Here is a 5747-nt window from a genome sequence, read left to right as displayed (position 1 = left end):
AATGAGGTGACTGCCATAGATCACCGCTTGCAAGAAATGGAGTCTGAAACCAATAGCATCAAAGATCCTGTCAACACATGTCCACTTCAGTTGCTTAGAGCTAAGTCAAGCTTAGTAACTCTTCAGGCAAGTGATTGAATCGGTGCCCTTCGATCACGTGTGTGTGTGCGTGTCACATTAGTTGCACTCTTTCACTCCCACATAAAGTATTGCTTTATTAATGTAATTCAGACATTTAAGGAGAGAAGCAGTCTGGAAAGCCTGCCTTACAGATCTGCAGCATAGTTTGGGCAGGGGTCTGCTGGAATGAAGTGTAATGCCCTCTCTGGTCACAGGTTTCCCTCGGTGCCCGTGGGCACCCACTCCACTGAGCGGGGCTTGGGGCCGGGGCTGGGGCCTTTTACAAGGCAAAATTTCTCTGCCGTACAGGCAAAGTCAGTGCGTGACAGCACAGTAACATGTTAGAAGTCATTACGTAGAAATGGTACAAGAGTGGGTAAACTTCCAGGAATGTGATAATTGGACATATTTGAGAAATGCCATATGTGGTACTTTTAGGAAAAATATAGGACAAGTAAAACACTGCTTTCAAGTGGGCTGGAAGAGAAGGAAGAGCAAAGCTGTTCTGGAAGGTTAAATGAGAAACTTTTGTCTTGAATTTCTAATATTAGCTGGCAATGTAGACTTCTCTGGGTGTAGGGCATTTGTTTACTGTTTTACTTCACAATTTGTTTTTAATAGGATGTATGTGAAGTCATGGTATGCATATTCTTTTGGCACTTATCTACACATCACTTTGTTCTGAGACTTGAAAAGATTGGTCTCTTGAATATATATTTTTCCAACCATTGTTTTATACTCAGTCCAGTTGCATTTACTTTTTCCTCCCATTGTTTGTCACTTTGTGCCTCATTTCTCTAGAAACGGTTTCTGGTAACTTTTAACATGTGCTTTCTCTTTTATTAGTATCATTGAGTAATACTTATTGGTGGAAATAGTTTCATGAAATTAATTTCAGTAAAATTCAATTGAATATACTCCAAGTACAGTAAGTTTTTGGAGGATTTGGGCTTAAATTATTTTAAAACATCAAATTACTTAATTTTTCACTGGTAATAGTGCTGAGCTTGTTTGTGCACGTAGACATGACAGATGTCTGTTTCTAATCTCTTTGAAGTTAAGTTTACCTCTAGGGGAACACTAGTAAAGTGTAGTTTGGCTATAGCCTGTTCTAAAACATGCTTTCTCCCAGACTACAAAAGTATAAAATCCCTTTATCATCATGTTCTTTGGCATGTTTTCTAGCATGATGGATCTTCTTAGTGTATGAGAAGGGTTGTCTGCAGTTAATAAACAGTTGTAGACCACATCAGGATGTAATTGCATATATATCTCAAGATTCTGGTGTTGACGTCTGCATCTTCAACTACTTGCCTTCCAGTCGGCCCAAAGATTACCAGTTAACATAAGATTCTCAGTTTGGCTGACTAAGACTTGTCTGAAGTGATGTAAAGTGTTCACAAAAGTGTTTTACGGCGCTTGCTTTATTGAAGAATGTTTAAGTTAAGCCTCTGTCATTTGACACTTTAATGGTATTTGGACAAATCAATAAATTGGATGTGGGTACATATATATATATATATATACATACACATATATGTATTCAGTTATTTCCAATCTGACTAGTTGATAAAGAAGAACAATAAATTTAAGGTGGGGAGAGGGAGCCCTTCAGCAATGCAGAACTAACCATTACAAATGTACAGAAACTTGAATTACGAATGGCTGTCAGAATGTTTTAGAAAAATCTTTGCCATGGTGTTTGAGATAATCACAGAGACTTCAAAATTTTGAAGCTAGACTAAACTTTTCAGGGTCAGACTTAAGGGTAACAAGCTATTCAGCAAATGCTGGCATAATCTTCCTGGATATAGGGCATACGAAGCTAGTGAGAGAACATAGTAGATGGGAAGACAGTTTTGAAGAACTTTACCCTTTTGCGTCTGTACTGCTCTAGAGATAGCCAAGGTACCTTAATAAACTAGAAATGAAAGAGGCAATGTAATAGTGAGGATGTGCTAATCTTTTTTGATACAAACTTGAAATGATCCTGCAAGAGTCTGCAGGAGGTATTCCACTGCATGATAGTGTCTTGCATCATTTAAGATCATTTTAGTTAGTTGTTACTGAGATATAAAGCTTCTTTTGATGCCTCCTTTTCTTCTAACTTACGGAACTTCATGGACTTGAATTTGGAGTTTTCTGTCCCATTTTTGATCCTCCTTGTCTGCTGGGGGACCTCCCTCTTCTTGTCTGCTTCGCTTTCTTCATGCTTTGAACTCCTCCCGTTACTCAGGTGCAAAGGGCTTATTACTGAGAACTTGCTGGTAAGGTCTCGCAGATGCACATTTTCACCCTTGCTCAGATGACTTCCATTAGGAAAGTACAGATATTTCCTCCTCGTCTGGTAGTTGCATACAGGAATTGTGACCAGCAGTCAGAAAACAATTTTGTATGTGTATGCGTATGCTTACACACAAACACGTATACAGTCCTCTGTGTAAGGGTGTAGCAACTCATCACTTCTCCCAGTGACTTCTATGACGGTTTAGTTAACTGGTAGGCAGGATTGAGGCCAAGTAAGCTAGTCAGAAATTTGAGTTCTCAAACCAGAGGAGTCATTGCAAAACTAAGGACTGCCAAGCAATTTGTTAGACTGAACTGAACGTAGAAATAGGCTTTAATATATACTGAGGATGTAGAAGTCTGACAGCTGTGTGACTTGCTCTTCTCCAGCAGAAGGTTGCGGGGTTGTTTTTTGCAGGATGGAAGAAACAAACAGATAACTGCAGGACTGGCCTTTACTAACTAGGACCTTAATTACCAATAGCATGTAGTTGGAAAACGCTGTTATTTACACAAATTGATGAAAAAGTTGTAAACGTTGTTTCAGAATCAGTGAAACTAGAGCAGTGCTTTACTTGTCTGCTCTAAAGCTGTGCTGTGTCTGGGCAGGTGTAGTGTCATCTTAGACTTCTTACACAGGTGGAAGAATTCAGCTTACTTCTCAGATTCTGAAGCTCCCCGTTAAATTTTCCTTATCTTTTAGTTTAGGCTTTTGATTTTCATCTGTTTGGGTTTTCTTGAAGTCTTTCCCAATATGCAAGTCCTTGAGAATATCTTGTAAATATTTAGAGATTTTGAGTAACAAAGGCAGCTTTATTAGGATTGGCAAAAGAAAAGTCGTAAATGTCTTGCATGTTACTATTTCTAGCTAAGAACATACTCAATAGGAAGGTCCAATTTGACATCAGTTTAGTATAACTGTACTCTCCTAATCTCTTCCCCTTAATGTCTGATCTGCTGCCATGTACCTGCTGTCCTCCTCCTATGGTTTATTCTCAGCTGCTATATGTAATTTTGTCTGTTTTCGGGTCTGGATGTCAAGTCACCTGCTGCCCCGAGTGCCTGCCTTCAGCCAGCCCCTCCAGCCATGGCTTCTGCCCTGCCACTAATCTTAGGTTCTGGCTAGTGGCTTTGTACAGTTGCCTGTAACTGCGTGCTAACCATGCATGCACAAACAAAACATGTTTTAAAGTGCTCATGGGCAGTCTTAACCCCTCTGCCCCCCCTCTTTTTTCTTTTTACTGTTTATGCTCTGTAAAAAAAATAATAAATAGTAGAAACAAAAGCAGTTTTCTTAAAAGCACTGACTTTTAGTCTAGCTATGGTTTTTTTGAAGGAGGAATTTTGGTCGTCTTGATGAAATGTGGGTATATTTTCAGCAAGAATTTCCCCTAATATTTGTGTTCTGAATTTGGATATGGGTCATAGCTGCTGTTAAGAAATGGATAGCTGCTTGGAAGACTTGGCTGCTTGTGTGAAATGGTTTCAACAGTTCCTGAGTAGCCAGACAAGTTATGCGAGAACTGCAATTGGACATAGCATTTTATTTTATGTTTCAACATAGTAAACCAATATTTCTTAGCTGGTTTAGCTTTTGGGAGTATGATAAAGGATAAAGCAAAAGTATATTATTTCTCTGTTGTTGTTTGTTAGTAAACGTTTATTGTTTCTAGAATAGTGAAAGGAGGTTAGAGGGTGTCCTCAGGTACGTTTCTTGTAGGTGTTTGTAGGCAATACAAACTTCTGTTACTACTTCTAAGTCAACAAATCATATAGGTTCTCTCTTACTCATACATGTAGTTTCACATGCATTTTGCATCACAAAATCTAATTGTTCAGGATTTTCATGGCCACCTGCCCTATTATTATCACATGTAGCAGTGAATATGTTGCATATGATGAACGGTTTTCATCTAATGTGTCTATAATACCTGCCAATCAGGAAAGTGTTAGTGAGATTTCAAAAAATGTAGAGGGACTGCCTAGCATGAGAAAGTGAATTCTTTTCGTTTTGGAATCAATCAGTTCAATGTAGTGTACAACACAGGACGTGATGATCCAAAATGCTGTAGGAAACAAAATAATTCCATTCAGGTTTTAGGTGCTAAAATAGAGCGCTCGTGTGTTCTGGTCAATCTACTGAGGTTTTATGGTGTTATTTCTGTTTTTCCTGAATGTTTTTCTTCAGCATGAGGTCACAAGAGAAGTAGATAGCTGATACCACTTACTTTTCTTGACCCATGTAAGCCCAGGTGCCTGTAAAACAAGTGTGGTTGTAGACTGAGGAACAGGATGGCTGATGAAGTTACCCTCTATGCTGCCCTGTTGCACAGATGTTAGAGCTCGGTTTTAGCCAACTCCTGAAGCACTGTAGCTTGTAGAGTGGGGTTGAAGGGAACTGCCACCAGGTTGTTTGCCATGCTGTAAACAGTGGCAAACTGTGGCTCAGGAGATGGTGATTGACAAATAACTCAAATATTTGTGGGAGTGACATGCTTGTCAGCTGTCTCAGCATAGATTGTCCAGGTTTGTAATACCATGTGTTAAAGGCAGTTAATGCTTGTTTCCATTTAAAAAAAAAATGAAAAAATCGTCTAATAGTGAACACGCCTTTTTTTTCCACACTTAAAAGTTGTGGACTCAATACTGCAGCTGACTAATGCCATCCTGTGCCTTCTGTTTTTCGCATTGATGTATGTGTTGGCTTGTGTTGCTGTAAAATTAATTGAATCAAATACACTGCTTTGACACTATTAGCACTCTTTCATGTGCTTATTTGCAGTTATTTAAAAAAAAAATGAAAATTACAGCAAAAGGCAGTGTGGTCTTAGGCTGAATTTCAAGTGACCTTTAGAAGAGCTGGTGCTGTTATTTCCTGGCTGTAGGGTAACATTTTATTTCTAAGGGAAATGTATCCCAGCGATGACTCTGAATACAAGTTACCTTCTTTAGGGCTTTGTCCTGAGCACAGAATCTCGTTTGTGCAAGTTTATGTCCGGCCATCTGTATTGTGGATTTATGCTAGTGAAGGATTGAGTAGATGTTCAGGAAGTTATTTTATTCAGAACTTGAGGTTAAATTTTGCAGTAAAATGAAGATATATCAATTGGACTAAGAAAAAAGTTGTAAGGGATTTTTATCTTGAAAAGATACATACAGTTTGGCGAGCTTTGGTATACTTTTGACTAAACAGTCAGTATGTAACATGCCAAACCTTATTTCAAGAGCCAGCTTGTCTTTATGACTTGGCTACTTGAGGAGAGCTGAGTCTGTGACAGAGGACGGAGAGCGAGGAAACCCATGGTGTACTCCAGAGTGCTGGAAGAGGGGATCTGGAGTTC

The sequence above is a fragment of the Cariama cristata genome, unplaced genomic scaffold, assembly GCF_000690535.1.
Source record: "Cariama cristata isolate BGI_N322 unplaced genomic scaffold, ASM69053v1 scaffold11101, whole genome shotgun sequence".
NCBI classification, from domain to species: Eukaryota; Metazoa; Chordata; class Aves; order Cariamiformes; family Cariamidae; genus Cariama; species Cariama cristata.
Note: the sequence above shows the minus strand (reverse complement) of the source record.